At 42.4% G+C, this 17,209-nt stretch overlaps 2 pseudogenes; both read left to right on the forward strand.

Moving 5' to 3' along the window:
* Positions 1 to 9,611: 9,611 nt before the first annotated feature.
* Positions 9,612 to 10,653, forward strand: LOC101609042 (annotated as a pseudogene).
* A 5,290-nt stretch (positions 10,654 to 15,943) lies between these two features.
* On the forward strand, positions 15,944 to 17,033 carry LOC101602167 (annotated as a pseudogene).
* Positions 17,034 to 17,209: the final 176 nt, after the last annotated feature.

The following is a 17,209-nucleotide window of genomic DNA, read 5'->3' on the forward strand; positions in this document are numbered from 1 at the left end:
CCTCAACTACTGAGGGTGAAGGCCTCCATGAGTAGCCATGAGTGGGATTCATTGGAGCATTTTCTCTGCTTAATCAGTCCTCCTTCCGGATCATCAGTGCCTGACTGGGGTCTTCCTCACTTGGCATATGGGACGAGGGAAACAGAGAAACATATCAAGCAGCTGCTTTATCTTTGAACTTTGGCTTCTTTTCCTAACCTTTGGTACTGTTGTTGTTCTGGCTATTCCGTGCAGCATGTATTGTTAATGCACCACTGAGAAATCGTCTTTATTTTGTGTATATATATGACCACATAGGCCAAACTTGAGTGGTCTGTCACTAGCAGTAATATAAAACACAGGTTCCAAAATCTGACATCATGTTGCTGTGTGAAAGCCTTTGGGACTCTTAGTGATACAGGAACAACTCTCATCTCTTCCACAGGAGAAGTGCAGGGATTGTGGTGCCTTCGGCCACACGTCCAGAAGCAGGAGGTGTCCCATCAAGCGCTGGGAAGGGGCTATGGCCCCACAGCCTCTAGGCTCAAGAAGAGACAAAGAGAATCGGGACACCCGGCAGACCCAGAGGCCCCAGAACTCAGGCATCATAACTCACTGTGAGAGACAGAAAGGACAGGCAAAGCGGTGAGTAATAGGGAAGGTACCACTAGATATGGTGCATGAGAAGTGAGGAGAAGGCTCTTCTCCCTGTCTTTCTTTGTGCACATTAATGTGCAGGCAGTGCTGAGGAAACACACAGAAATTAACAGGGTCCTGAAATCTCCCAGGGGACAGAGACAGGGCAGTTCAGTAGGCTGCTGTCCTGCCTGGAATTCCAGGGGCTAGGTAGTTCTAACAGGTAAATTTATAGCCTTAAGTGCCTATATTAAGAAATAGAAAGGTCGCAAGTAACTGACCTAATGCTTTTCCTTAAAACCTTGGAAAAAGAAGAACAAGGCAAACCAAAAATCAGTAGACGGGATGAAATAATAAAGATTAGGGCAGAAATTAATGAAATAGAAACAGAAAGAACAATCCAAAGAATTAATGAAACAAAGAGTTGGTTCTTTGAAAGGATAAACAAGATTGATTAACCCTTAGCAAATCTGACCAAAAGAAAGAGAGAAGAGACACAAATTAATAAAATCAGAGATGAACAAGTTAACATCACAACAGATTCCAGAGAAATTCAAAAAATCATAGGGACATACTATAAAAGCATATACTCCACAAAGTATGAAAATCTGAAAGAAATGGATGATTTCCTTGATCTATATGACCTACCTAAATTAAATCAAAATGAGATTAATCACTTAAATAGACCTATAACAAACATGGAGATCCGAACAGTTATCAATAATCTCCCAACTAAAAAAAGCCCAGCCCCGGATGGATTCACTGCTGAATTTTACCAGACTTTTAAGGTAGAGCTAACACCATTGCTTCTTAAGCTTTTCCAGGAAATAGAAAAAGAAGGAATTCTACCAAACTCCTTCTATGAGGCCAGCATCACCCTGATACCAAAACCAGGCAAAGATAGAACAAAAAAAGAAAATTACAGACCAATCTCCCTCATGAACATAGATGCAAAAATTCTCAACAAAATATTGGCAAACAGAATACAAGAATATATCAAAAAGATCATTCACCCTGACCAAGTAGGCTTTATCCCAGAGATGCAGGGATGGTTCAACATACGCAAATCTATAAATGTAATACATTACATAAACAGGTTGAAGGACAAAAATCACATGATCATCCCATTAGATGCAGAGAAAGCATTTGACAAAATCCAACATCCCTTCATGATAAAAGTCCTACAGAGATTGGGAATAGAAGGAACATATCTCAATATAATAAAGGCTAGTTATGACAAGCCAACAGCCAGCATATTACTAAATGGGGAAAAACTGGAAGCTTTTCCACTAAAATCAGGAACAAGACAAGGGTGTCCACTGTCCCCACTTGTATTTAATATAGTTTTGGAAGTCTTAGCCATAGCAATAAGGCAAGAGACACACATAAAAGGGATACAAATTGGAAAGGAAGAAATCAAGTTATCATTATTTGCAGATGACATGATTCTATACATAAAGGACCCTAAAGACTCTACTAGCAAGCTGTTAGAGCTGATCAAAACCTACAGCAATGTAGCAGGATACAAAATAAATACACAGAAATCAGTAGCCTTCATATATGCTAACAACAAACACACAGAGGATGAAATCAGAGAATCACTCCCATTCACAATTGCATCAAAAAAAAAAAAAATACCTTGGAATAAACCTAACCAAGGAAGTAAAGAATCTCTACAATGAGAACTTTAAAACACTCAAGCGAGAAATTGCAGAAGACACTAGAAAGTGGAGAAACATCCCTTGTTCCTGGATTGGAAGAATCAATATCGTGAAAATGGCAATCTTACCTAAAGCAATCTACACATTTAATGCAATCCCTATCAAAATTCCAAAGGCTTTCTTCATGGAAATAGAAAAAACAATCCAAAAATTCATTTGGAATCACAAAAAACCTCGAATATCTAAAATAATACTGAGCAACAAAAAAGAGACTGGTGGTATCACCATACCTGATTTTAACCTATACTACAGAGCCATAGTAACAAAAACAGCATGGTACTGGCACAAAAACAGACATGTAGATCAGTGGAACAGAATAGAGGACCCAGATGTAAGCCCAAGTAGCTATAGCCACCTGATATTCGATAAGAATGCCAAAAATACTCATTGGAGAAGAGACAGCCTCTTCAGCAAATGGTGTTTTGAAAACTGGATAAATATCTGCAGAAGGATGAAAATAGATTCTTCTCTCTCTCCATGCACAGGAATTAAGTCCAAATGGATTAAAGACCTTAACATCAGACCGGAAACTTTGAAACTGCTAGAGGAAAAAGTAGGGGAAACCCTTCAACATATTGGTCTTGGCAAAGACTTTCTGAATACAACCCCAATTGCTCAGGCAATAAAACCACAGATTAACCACTGGGACCTAATGAAATTACAAAGATTTTGCACCGCAAAGGACACAGTGAAAAAAGCAAAGAGGCAACCTACAGAATGGGAAAAAATCTTCGCCAGCTATATATCTGATAGAGGATTAATATCTAGGATATACAAAGAACTCAAAAAGTTAAATAATAAGGAATCAAACAAGCCAATCAAAAAATGGGCTATGGAGCTAAATAGAGAGTTCTCAAAGGAAGAAATACAAATGGCATATAAGCATCTAAAAAAATGTTCTACGTCACTAGTCACCAGGGAAATGCAGATTAAAACTACATTGAGATTCCATCTCACTCCTGCCTCATTGGCCACCATCATGAAAACAAATGATCATAAATGTTGGTGGGGATGTGGAAAAAAAGGAACCCTTCTGCACTGCTGGTGGGAATGTAATCTGGTCCAGCCATTGTGGAAAACAGTGTGGAGGTTCCTAAAACAGCTAGAGATTGATCTACCATATGACCCAGCTATAGCACTCCTAGGCATATATCCAAAGGACTCATCTCATTTCCTTAGAAGTACATGCTCAACCATGTTTATTGCTGCTCAATTTATAATAGCTGGGAAATGGAACCAGCCTAGATGTCCCTCAACAGATGAGTGGATATTGAAGATGTGGTACATTTTTACAATGGAGTTCTACTCAGCGGTAAAGAAAAATGAAGTTATGAAATTTGCAGAAAAATGGATGGACCTGGAAAGTATTATACTAAGTCAGGTAACCCAGGCCCAGAAAGCCAAGTGCCACATGTTCTCTCTCATATGTGGATCCTAGCTACAGATGACTGGGCTTCTGTGTGAGAATGAAAATACTTAGTAGCAGAGGCCAGTAAGTTGAAAAGGAGACATAAAGGGTGGAGAAAGGAAGGGAGGAGGATACTTAATAGGTTGATATTGTATATATGTAATTACAATGATTGTAATGGGGAGGTAATATGATAGAGAATGGAATTTCAAATGGGAAAGTGTGGGGGTGGGGAGGGAGGGAATTACCATGGGATATATTTTATAATCATGGAAAATGTTAATAAAAATTAAAAAAAATAAAAATAAAAAAATAAAAAATAAAAAATAAAAAAAAAAAAGAAAGTAGTTCTTGACTGGAAAATGTCAGTACATAGTCCTGTTGAGGAAGGTCTTCTGGATTTATTCATTGTTATTTACGAATTACCTGTATGCATGTACTCAATATCACTGTCAATTTTAATAAACTCCTTCATATGACATGCCATTGTTTGTTTTCAATTTTTTTGTAACGCCAATCTTTCTTGTAATACTCTCCATTCAGTAATATTTTTATTCCAAGCACAGTAAGCTTTCCCACCCTACATCTGCCCTCCCAGCTCTTCATAGACTTGCACAACACACCATACCTTGGATCCCTGGATTCTTGTCCAGGAGACCCTTTACCTTAGTTTAAATAATGATGGTAAGTGACTCTCTCCCTCCTCTTTTCAGAAACACCTGAGTAGTTTAGGACTGCAGCTGGATTCAGTGAAATCCACAAACACAGGTCACACCCATGGCTCTGCAGCTCACTATCAAATTCCTAGCCCCCAGTGACTGTCACCTGGAAACATTACTTGGCTTTTACAGTTACTGATTCTCTAACTTGTAGTACTTTATTTGCTCTAATGGTAAGAGTGACAGAGGTAGAATAAGAGGAAGAAGCCCATAAACATAAAGAATGGGCATGCTAGGGTATCTCTGGCAAGTACAAAGGGAGCCCCAATGCATGTGCTCCCTTGTGCATCTGGTTTATGTGGGTCCTGCAGAATCAAACTGGGGTCCCTTGGCTTCACAGGCAAATGCCTTATCAAATCAAGTTTTATTATCCTAATTCTATAGTCCTTGGTGAAGATAACCCTGGCAGATTTGCCAAAATCATTTTATAGAACTGGCAAGGCCATATCAAATGCAGCGGCAGCCAGAGCTAGGGTGCGACCCTAGATGATAAGGAGCCCAGAGGAGAGGAGGAAAGCTAAACTCATCTTTTTATTTCCATATCACAGCTTTAGGCATCTGTCTGCTTTTCATTTGTTTGTTTATGTGAAACTTGCCTATCTCATACTCAAAGTCTCTTGCCCTGGGCTGGGGCTCTGTGCTCTGAGACCTAACAGAGATGAGAGTACCCCAAAGTGAAGTCGATAAGCTTACAAAGACCAAGAATCATAGCTTTAGTTTGGCTTTGGAAGAGTTTCCCTTGAGTCCATGCTGGAATGACAATAAACTTTCATGCTGATTTCTCCAGGTAAGTCTCTGGTGTCAGTCATATGAACCTCAGTTTCCCATAACAGTAAAAATAAGATATTTAATCATTAAATGATCCAGACAAAGTTCTTCTCCAGCCTTCTTAACTGCAAAACCCATTTCTATATAACAGTCAGTTTTTGGATTGCACTTATTTGAAATTTGAATCCAACTTTCAATCAAGCTAATTCTTCTGTCAGCAAGTTTTCAGGTGAGAATGGAGGGAAGAGCAGTCTGTTGACAGAGCTTCAAGCATGCTTGAGAGAAACAAATAATGTGGGCTGGCTTCATAAGGATCTTTATTCTGCCTCAAACAGAGTCAAGTGATTGCTTAAGCCAATCACATTTGATCTAAGGCCCTCTGAAGGTTGATTGTGATTTCTAGTAGTTTCCTCCCCAGGCTGAATTGCGTGTGGCACTTTGGCTGAAATCGATGGCTATGTGAATAGCAGGCAGACAGCCTTGCAACTGAACTACATCCCAACAGCTTCTGTGTGTACCTTTCTGAACCAGCTCAGATAGGTGATAATGTCAGGCAGTCATAATTCTAAAGGCTTGCAAACAATGTGATGGACTTTACTCAGTTGGCTTAGATGAAATGTGAATCAACTGTACTCCTGTGATTGAGAGGAAGCTTTTCCTTATATCTTGTCATCCCAAGGAAATTCCTCATTCTCAGCCTCCAAAAACACAATGAAAGACAGGCCTGTGTTTCAAAGTGAGACAACTACTCCAGTTGAAATAGAAGGCTTGGAATTAAAAGGGGAAACATGCTGGCTATTATGGTATGGTGCACCCTATATTCAAGCACTAGGAAAGCTGAGGTAGGATGATAGTGTGACTGTAAAGCCATCCTTAGTCTAATTGCAGGTCAGCCTGGGCTAGAGTGAGGGTATGTATCCCTTAATCACACACCCACGTCAGCCAAAAAAAGGTGTTTGTGTGTCAGAGTGGCTGGAGGCCACACATTTACTTTTGTGATGTAGGTGCTTAAGTATTTAAGGAATATATTTCAGTGTTTGGCAAGTTCCTGAGGGTAATTGGATCTCCCCCCACCCTTATTTCTTGTGAGCCCTAAAGGTTATTTAAATGCTGCTTTTCTCCACATTCCTCCTGAAAAATGCATTACATGGGATTAAAACCATTGAAAACACGTGATTAAAATGCGCATTGAACAGTTTATGCATGTAATTCTCCTTTAAGATGAAACTGTGGCAAATGGCAGAAATCCTGGAGTCCTATGTACTCTGCAGTGGCTCCGACACAGATCCCTAATCCCACCAACTTCTCACTGCCTGGGAAGTACAAAGGTCAGAACCTGGCTGTCAGTGGAAGCATGAAGCTGATCCTCACACACACTGGCTATAAACTCTCCCTTAAGAGAATGATGGGTCAAGTTCTAGTGCTTTGGTTCCAAGAGGAAGGTCAGATTGTTTATAAACTTTTTGATAGGGACCTGATGAATCACCCTTCATCCCAATACCTCTGTCCTGACATGAATACACAGTCCAGTCTACATCCCGCTTCACATGTAAAAGCTACAGATTCAACAATCGGACTTAGAGTTAATGTTTGAGAGACTCCCAGGCAACCAGTGATTCATCTGAACCTGCCATCCATGTCACAGGTGAAGTGCAGAGACTATTAACTCTTTGTCCAGGCTGCCAGAAGCAGAAGGTGTCCCATCTAGCACTGGGATGAGACCATGCCTCTGCAACTTCTGGGCAAGAAACTTTGCCAGTTTGAGCCACCATAGTTAAAGCACTTAACTTCTCTTTTCATTACCTTACAATGAGTTGTCAAAATGCATCATATTTTCATCTGTAGGCAGCTATGATTTAGAATGAGGAGAGCCAAGTGATTTCATAGAGTCTCCCTCCAGGAGAAACATTTATAATAAGTTTGCCTGTGGATCCCATATTGTTGGAAGCTCACAGAAAGACAATGGGAAGACATCATATGTGTGGGGAAAAGAAAATGGAAGGTGAAGGAGAAACGGAGGGGGGCAGTAAAGACAGAGAAACCTATTAAGAGCAGAACTTGGTTCACAGATGCCTTGAGGCACAGGTGCAGAAATGTTGGGTTAGTGTGCTCAGAGATATGAATGGGAAAGAAATGGAAGAACGGTTGGACAGAAGACTTAGCAGTTAAGGCATTAGCCTGAAAAGCCAGAGGAGCTCGGTTTGATTCATCAGGACTCACATAAGCCAGATACAGAAGGTGTTGCAGGCATCTGGAGTTCATTTGCAGTTGCTGGAGGCCCTGGCACACCCATACTCTCTCCCTTCCCACCTCTCCCTCTTTCTCTATTAAATAAGTAAATAAATATATTTTTTTAAATGGAAGAGAAGAAGCTCAGAAATATGAACCCACTGTTGGGTCAAGAGGTTAGATCCACTGAGAACATGAGGCTGGACAGTGCCCTGCAGGCTAGAGACTTGGCTGGGGCTGCAGAATAAAAGAACACATGTGTCAATAGATGTAAAGATCATGACTTCCAAGTCATGGCTGTCATAGATATGACAGAGGATTAGATGGGAGAAGACATGATATGAATCATCAAGTATAAAATTATTTAGGTGTTGGAAAGATAGCTTAATGGTCAAGCCTCTTGACATGAAAACCAAACAACCCAGGTTTCATTTCAAATCACCCACAAAAGCCAGATGCACCAGGTAGTATGTGAGTCTGAGGTGTGGTTGCAGTGGCTACAGGTCCTGGGCTTCCCATTCTGTGTCTTTATCTACCTATCTCCCATATAAATAAAATATTTTAAAACTAGGGAGCAGGGCTACAATGCCATTTAAACTGATTATAAAGATTTACTTGGGTTGATTGTGTGATAATAACACATGATTTGAAAGCAATCTCATAATTTTAATCATGTTTATTGGGTGTTGTCTTATTTCTGCCACAGCAAGAGATCTTTTCACCAAGGTTGCAATTACAGCTATATCTTGGCTTTTTCTCCATATTTTTTCTCTCACATTCTCCCTCCGTGCATATTTAAGTCTCTCAAATAAATAAACATAAAATATTAACAAAAAGATAGAGATAAAAGATCTCTAACGAAACCCATCTTCTGGAACTCAAGCAGGCTCTCTTCCCCATTGCTAAGTGAAGCAAGCCTCCCTTGGCCTGACATTGTCCTCCGCAGTTGAGGGCACCCTCAGCTCTGTAGGGACTCTAGGCTTTCTCTGCAGTCTGCCTTAGTTCTTGACGTGGGAGCTACTGAGACTAGAAATATATTTTGACACATAAAATGAAAATTAATTATAGGATATAAGTATATATGCTTGGACCCAGTGAAATCACGCTGATATAAACCCCCACATGAAATTTGGAGGTCGGGACATATTTCTTTAAATTACCAACTTTGTGATAATTTAAAGATAGAGTTATTCATGTTGCCATCTCTTTTAAATATTGTGGGTTTTCCAATGGTGTGGTGTTGACTAAAATTCCATAAACTCATATTATATGAGGGAAACTTTTACTGTGAAATAATCTACCAAGAAAGTACCAAATTTACACCAGAAATCCAAGCATCTTTGTGAGTTCCCTAGGCAGGTTCTCTGAGAAGTAGGTGCTGGAGACGGCACTCAGGGCATTATTTCACTTTCAGGAAGCTTGTGAAAATCTAGAGTAGGAAATCTGCTGCATGACAAGACTTTCATGTAGTTCCACAGGGTCACATGACTAAGTGCTTCTAATATTTTTCTTAGCTGTGTCTCCTGATGGTCAGAATGTACTTTGTGGTCCAGTCTGCTATAGCTCCATGAGGGTCTTCTGATACACTATTTGAGTTCAAATCCATGGCTACATGCATATTAGGCAGGTCTACCAAGTGAGATACCTGCCCAGACCTTCTGTATGCGCATTTCCAAACAAGTTCAAGTCAGAAAGGACTGCCCCAAGGAGGATCAAGCAGCATGATTGGCTTGACTAAATTGGAGTGGATGGCAATTAAATCAGCTGCAGTCTTGTTACTGGGAGCAGGTCCTCCTGGGATCTTGTCTTCTCAAAGGAAGGCCCTCACCTCAGCCTAGAAACACACTGTTTAATGGCAGCCCTTTGTGTCAAACCATGGCAAGCACTTCACAGGAACAGGAGAGACTAACTCTAAAGGGCAATGACCACACACTGGGTGTTCAATGTGTTTCAGTGAATATATTAGATACTTGGCACATTCCTTTTTCTACATCTTTTGTAGTGAGCCCTATGGCTTTGTCTTGCTACTTTTCCCTGATCCTCTAAAAAATTCATAACCTAAGATTTGAACTACAGAAAATATGTGATTAAAATGAATTTAAGATATTATCAGTGAGGGTGTCGCAGTGTTTGTGTGGCTCGCCAGTTGCCATGGTGGAGAAGGAGGAGGCTGGTGGTGGCATCAGTGAGAAGGAGGCGGCGCAGTATGACCGGAGGATCCGCCTGTGAGGCCTGGAGGCTCAAAAGTGGCTTCGATCTTCCCAGGTGCTGCTTGTTGGCATGCAAGGACTTGGGCTGAAATTGCCAAGAATCTCATCCTGGTGGGAGTGAAAGGACTGACCATGCTGGATCACGAACAGGTGTCTCCAGAAGGTCCTGGAGCTCAGTTCCTGATTCATACTGGGTCTGTTGGCCGAAATAGAGCTGAAGCCTCCTTGGAGCGAGCCCAGAATCTCAACCCCATGGTGGATGTGAAGGTGCACACTGAGGACATGGAGAAGAAGCCTGAGTCATGCTTCACTCAGTTTGATGCAGTGTGCCTGACTTGCTGCTCCAGGGATGTTATAGTTAAAGTCGACCAGATCTGTCACAAAAACGGCATCAAAATTGTCACTGGTGATGTCTTTGGATACCATGGGCACACCTTTGTCAATCTTGGAGAGCATGAGTTTGTAGAAGAGAAAACCAAAGTTGCCAAGGTCAGCCAAGTGGTAGAAGATGGGCTTGATACCGAGAGAGCAGAACTTGATTCATCTGAAACAATCATGGTCAAGAAGAAAGTGGTTTTCTGTCCTGTCAAAGAGGCTCTGGAAGTGGCCTGGAGAAGTGAGAAAGCCAAGGCCACCCTGAAGTGCACAGCCCCAGACTACTTTCTCCTGCAAGTGCTCCTGAAGTTCCGCACGGATACAGGGCACAATCCTGGTTCTGATTCCCAAAGCGAAGATGCAGAGTTGCTGCTGCAGAATTGGAACGATGTGCTTGACTCGCTGGGTGTTAGTCCTGACCTGCTTCCTGATGACTTTGTCAGGTACTGCTTCTCTAAGATGGCCCCAGTGTGTGCTGTTGTTGGAGGAATCTTGGCACAGGAGATTGTGAAGGCCCTGTCTCAGCGGGACCTCCTCACAACAACTTCTTCTTCTTCTTCAATGGCATGAAGGGCAGTGGGATCGTAGAGTTCCTGGGCCCCAAGTGAGGCCAAGACAGGGCCCCAGGGAGATGCAACCCTGTTGAAACTGCAGTGGAGGCTGGGCGTGGTGGTGCATGCCTTTAACCCTACTCTGGGGAGCTCAAGGTCAGCCTGGGCTTCAGTGAGACCTTACCTCAAAAAAAGAAAGAAATAGAAAAGAAAAGGAATCCCAGTGGAAGCCCACTTTAGCATTCCCACAGGAGCCCTTAGAGGTAGTCTGGTGAGGGCAGGGATGTCCTTCCTCCAGAGCGGGAGGGGAGGGGAGGACAGGGCCTGAGAGCAGCAAGGGCTACCTGCTGTGCACTTCTGGTTTTGTTGCCTCTTTATCAGGTTTGGGTGCTGAAAGAGAGAACACACAAAGTTGTCTTGCAAGTTAAATGTTAGTGGGATTATTTGTTTTGAAAAGGCCTGTTGAGAGCCAGACATGGTGGCACATGCCTGTCTATTATAATCCCAGTACTGGGGAGTGAGAGGCAGGAGGGTCATTGCAAGTTTGAGGCCAGCCAGGGCAACATAGTGAGACCCCATCTGAAAGAAAATTTCAAAACTCAAAAGGCCAATTTCTAGCCTGGGGGAGGAGACCAGCTGCTCCTCACAGATTGCTATCACTGGACATAGGAGTTTAAGGCCTGCTTCAACCTTCAGTTACTCCAAGTTGCCACTGTTGTGTTTTACATATTTTCTAGATTTTCCATGGTCCTTTAGTAAGGACTGACAATAAAGTTATTTGCTTAAAAAAAAGATATTATGAGCAAGCAAAATTTTCATTAACAAGGGGTGGGCATGGCAGTCCATACCTTTATTTAAGTCCATCATTTAGAAAGCAAAGGTGTGGCAGCCACACCTTTAATTGTATCATTTAGAAGGCAGAGGTAGGAGGATTACTGTGAGTTCCATGCCAGCCTGGGGCTACAGAGTGTGTTCCAGGTCATTCTGGCCTAGAGTGAGACCCTACGACATATAAAAAACAAAACTTCATTAACATGCATTTTTGACAAATGCAGAAATAGTGGAGTTTCATTTACTGATACATGAAAAAGCAGCTAACCTATTTTCCAGCAGTTTGAACAACAAGGGGCATTCTATTCTAACCATCAAAGACACAGAGACCAATCAGATTGGAGGATGAAAATCATGACACTGGTTACACAGTATAAAAGCCCTGTAAAGAAATAAGCTTCCATTTGCTCCCTTTCACCAGCATCCTGAAGCAGATGCTCCCCTGTTGCTGCCTCAACTGAGAGAGGGAAAGAAGCAGAGAGAGAGAGGGAGAGAATGGGGCCATCAGGGCCTCCAGCCACTGCAAATGGACTCCAGACACATGTACCACCTTGTGCATCTGGCTTATGTGGGTCCCGGGAAATCAAACCTAGGTCCTTGGTCTTTACAGTCAAACACCTGAAGCACTAAGCCATCTCTCCAGCCTGTATATTACAACTTAAAAGAAACCAAACTGCTCCACGTTAGGAACTGCACACTCCTTATGCGTCACCTGAACCTCATGAACAACTTAATAAGGGAAGCATGTGTGATCTGATGGGTCTCAGTTTGAGTCCCTTCAGCTCATATCAGAAATAAAACAAGCCATCTGATGTTACCTCTAAAGGCTAGTACATATGGGATACAAACCTTACCAAGAGCTCTACTCTTTCATTCTCCCCTTCTCTTTTAATTAATATTTTCCATCAGACCACTTCCTATATCTTTTGAATACACTCAAAATTCAAGAATACAGAATTTTTCTACATGAACAGGGCAGAGTATGTGACCTTTTCAACATCAGAGAAGAAATGTGGAGAAAAAGCCAGGATTTGGCTGTATTTGCAACCTCGGTAAAAAGATCTGTCCCTGTGGCAGAAATAAGACAACACCCAATAAACATGATAAAAATATGTGACTGCTTTCAAAACATTGTTATTATCACCCAACAAATCCAAGTAAATTTTTATGTTCAGCATAAAAGGCATTGTAGCCCTCCTCACTAGTTTTAAAATATCTTATTTATTTGAGAGAGTGTGAGAAAGAGTTAGATAGAGAAAGAGACAGAATGGGAACCCCAGGACCTCCAGTCACTGCAACTAAACTTCAGACTTGTATACCATCTTGTGTATCTGGCTTTACATGGGTAATGTGAAATGTAATCTGGGTTATTTGGTTTGGATGTCAAGAGCCTTGACCATAAAGCTATATATAATTTTATACTTGAGGCTTCATATTATGTCTTCTCCCATCAAATCCTCTCTCATATCTGTGACACCCCTGACTTGGAAGTTCTAACATTTACAACTATTGACACATGTGTTTTTTATTCTGCAGCCCCAACCAAGTCTCTAACCTGCAAGGGCCCTGCCTGGCCTCAGGTTCTCAGTGAATCTGACCTCTTGACTCAACATTGTCTTCATATATCTGAGCTTCTTATCTTCCATTTTTCTATTTTTTATAATATTTTATTTATTTACTTGACAGAGAAAGAGGGAGAGGGGAGAAAGAGGATGGGTGCACCAGGGCCTCCAGCCACTGCAAATGAAGTCCATATGCGTGCGCCACCTGGTGTGTCTGGTTTACATAGGTTCTGGGAAATCAAACCTGGGCCCTTGGCTTTGCAGGCAAGAGCCTTAACCGCTAAGCCATCCCTCCAACCCCTCTTCCATCTTAAAAATATTTTTATTTATTTCTTCAATAGAGATAAAAGGAAGAGGGAGAGGGACAGGGAAAGGGAGGGAGGAGAGGGAATGGCTGCGCCAGAGCCTCCAGCAACTGCAAATGAACTCTAGATACATGCACCACCATGTGCATCTGGCTTATGTGGATCCTGGTGAGGCAAACCAAGGTCCTTTGGCTTTGCAGGCAAACGCCTTAACTGCTAAGCCATCTCTCCAACTCCTCTGCCATTTTTTCCCTTTCATTGCTCTGAGCACACTAACCCAACACTCCTGCACATGTGGCACAAGGCAACTCTGAACCAAGTTCTCTGAATAGGTTTCTCAGTCTTCACTGCCTCTCTCAGTTTCTTCTTCACCTTCCATTTTCCTTACCCCTCATGACCTCTGATGTCTTCCCATTATTTTTCTGTGAGCTTCCAACAATATGGGATCCACAGGCAAAGCATGGTAAAAATGTTTCTCCTGGAGGGAGACTCTATGACATTACCAGGCTCTCCTTGTTCTAGACCTTAGCCACCTGCAGATTAAAATGTAATGCATTTTGACAAGTTATTGTAAGGTAATCAGGAGAAGTGTTTTAACTATGGTGGATTCAAACTGGCAAAGTTTCTTGCCCAGAGGTTGTGGAGGCATGGCCTCATCCCAGTGCTGGATGAGACACCTCCTGCTTCTGGCAACCTGGACAAAGAGTTAATAGTCTCTGCACTTCACCCAGGGTGAGGATGGAAGGTGCAGATGAATCACTGAGTGACTGGGAGGCTCTCAAACATCAACTCGAAGTCAGATTGTTGATTCTGTGGCTTTTACATGTGAAGCAGGCTGAAGTTTGGGCTGTATATTTATATCAGGACAGTGGTATTGGGATGAAGGGTGATTCATGAGGCCCCTGCCAGATATTTTAGAAGCAACCAGACCATCCTGCTGGCACTGAAGCTCTAGAACTTGATTCATTGTTCTCTTAAGGGCAGGCTTGAAGCCAGTATGCCCGAGGACTAGATTCAGGCTGACATTCAGATTCTGACCTTTGTACTTCCCAGGAAGTGAGAAGTGGTGGGATCAGGGATCTGTGTGGGAGCCACTGCAGGGTACATAGGACTCCAGGATTTCTGCCACTTGCCACAATTTCATGTAATTGGAAAATTGCATGCACAAAACTTTCCAGACTCATTTTAATCACGTTTGCTCTATGGTTTTAATCCCAGGTAATGCATTTTTCAGGAGGAATGTGGAGAAAAGCAGCATTTAAATACCCCTTTAGGCTCTCAAGTAATAAGGGGGGAGGGAAGGATCCAATTATCCTCAGGAATTTGGCAAACATTGAAATATATCTCTTCAAACACTTAAGCACCCACTACTCAGAAGGTAATGTGTGACCTCCCCCCACACAAACACATATACTTTTTCAGTTATTCAAGAAAGATCTTACTCTAGCCCATGCTGACCTGGAATTAGGCTGAGGATGGCCTTATCCTCACAGTGATCATCCTACCTCAGCCTCCCAAGTGCTGAGATTAAAGAGGTGTGCCATAATAGCCAGCACCTTTCCCTTTTTAAATCCATGCCTTCTACTCCGATTGGAGTGTTTGTCTCACTTTGAAACATAGGCCTTTCTTTCAACTGTGATTTTGGAGGCTGAGAATGAGGAATTGCCTTGGGAAGACAAGGTCCCAGGAGAAGCCTCCTCTCAGTCACAGGAGTGCTGTTCAATCAATTTTCATCTAAGCCAGCTGAGTTTTCAGGCCCTTAGAGTTATTACTTCCTGACATTATTCCCTATCTGAGCTTGTTCATAAATGTACATGCAGAAGCTGTTGGGATGTAGTTCAGTTGCTAGTATGCCTGCCTACTATTCACATAGCATTGGATTTCAGCCAAACTGACACATACATTACAGCCTGGGGAGGAAAGTACTAGCAATCACAGTCAAACTTCAGAGGGCATTGGATCAAATGCAATTGGCTTAAGCAATCACTTGACTCTGGTTGAGGCAGTATAAAGGTCTTTCTGAAGCTAGCCCACATCATTTGTTTCTCTTGAGCATCCTGGAAGCTCTGTCAACAGACTGCTCTTCTCTACATCACACCTGAAAATTTGCTGACAGAATTAGCTTGATTACAGGTCAGATTCAAATTTCAAGTAAGTGCAAACCAAAAACTCTGACTTTTACATAGATATGGCTTTTGCAGTTAGGAAGGCTGGAAAACTTTGTCTGGATCATTTAATGATTAAATATCTTAGTTAGACTGTTATGGAAAACTGAGGTTCACAGAACTGACGCCAGAGACTTACCTGGACAATCAGCATGAAAGTTTATTGTCATGCCAACATGGACTCAAGGGAAACTCTTCCAAAGCCAAAGTCAAGGCTTATCTACCTTATTTTAGAGTATTCTCATTACTGTTAGGTCCCAGAGCCCACAGCCCCAGCCCTGTGCCAGAGTCTTTGAGTATGAGATAAGCAAGTTTTATAGAAACAAGCAGTTGAAAACGTTAGTTAGCAGACAGATGCCTGAAACTGTGCCACAGAGATAAAAAAGAAGGTTTTTAGCCCTTCTCAGCCTGCCTCTGCTCTGCTGGGCTCCTCCTAGCCTAGGCTCCTGCCCCAGCTCCTGCTCTCTCCACCTGGGAGATGGCCATGCCGCCCCCATATGCTGATCTTGGCAAATCTGCCAGGGATGTCTTCACCAAGGGCTATGGATTTGGCCTAATAAAACTTGATTTGATAAGGCATTTGCCTGTGAAGCTAAAGGACCCAGGTTTGATTCCCCAGGACCCACACAAGCCAGATGCACAAGGGGTCACTTGCATCTGGAGTTGGTTTGTAGTGGCTGGATGCCCTGGCATGCCCATTCTCTCTTTCTCCCTACCTGCCTCTTCCTCTCTCTCAAATAATAATAAATAAATAATTTTTAAAAACTTAATTTGAAAATGAAGTCCAAGAATGGATTGGAATTTACCAGCTCAGGCTCAGCTAACAGAGACCATCAAAATAAGTGGCAGCCTGGAAACCAAATACCAGTGGACTGAGTAACCCCTGATGTTTACAGAGAAGTGTAAGACTGACAATATGCTAGGCACTGAGATCACGGTGGAAGATCAGCTTGTACATGGACTGAAGCTGACCTTTGATCCATCTTTCTCACCTAACGCTTGGGGGAAAAATACTAAAATCAAGACAAGGGTGCAAGGAGGAACACACCAACCTGGGCTGCAACGTGGATGGCCTTTGACATGGCCAGGCCCTTGGTGCGAGGTGCGCTGGTGCTAAGTTATGAGGGCTGGCTGGCTGGCTACCAGATGAATTTTGAGACGGCCAAGTCCCAAGTGACCCAGAGCAAAGGCAGTTGACTACAAGACAGATGAATTCCAGCTGCACGCTAATGTGACTGATGAGACAGAGTTTGGCGGCTCCATTCACCAGAAAGTGAACAAGAAGTTCTGCTGTCAATCTCGCGTGCACAGCGGGAAACTTTAATACTCTCTTTGGAATAGCAGCCAAGTATCAGATTGACTGTGACGCCTGCTTCTCGGCCAAAGTGAACAATTCCAGCCTGATTGGTTTAGGATATACTCAGATCCTAACGCCGGGTATCAGACTGATGCTGTCAGCCCTGCTGGATGGCAAAAATGTCAATGCTGGTGGCCACAAGCTTGGTCTGGGAATGGAATTTCAAGCACAAACAAATATTGTACAATCACTAATTTTCAACTATTTTGCAGCATAGCTACCTTTAGAATTTAGCGTACCTTTTATGTTTTATGTCTGGGATGTAAGAATTGTTAATATCATGCTAGACCTCTGGGTTAAAGATGAGTCAGGTTTTTTTTTGTTTGTTTATTTTTATTTATTTACTTGAGAGTGACAGAGAGAGAGAGAAAATGGGCGTGCCAGGGCCACCAG

The sequence above is a fragment of the Jaculus jaculus genome, chromosome 12, assembly GCF_020740685.1.
Source record: "Jaculus jaculus isolate mJacJac1 chromosome 12, mJacJac1.mat.Y.cur, whole genome shotgun sequence".
NCBI lineage: Eukaryota > Metazoa > Chordata > Mammalia > Rodentia > Dipodidae > Jaculus > Jaculus jaculus.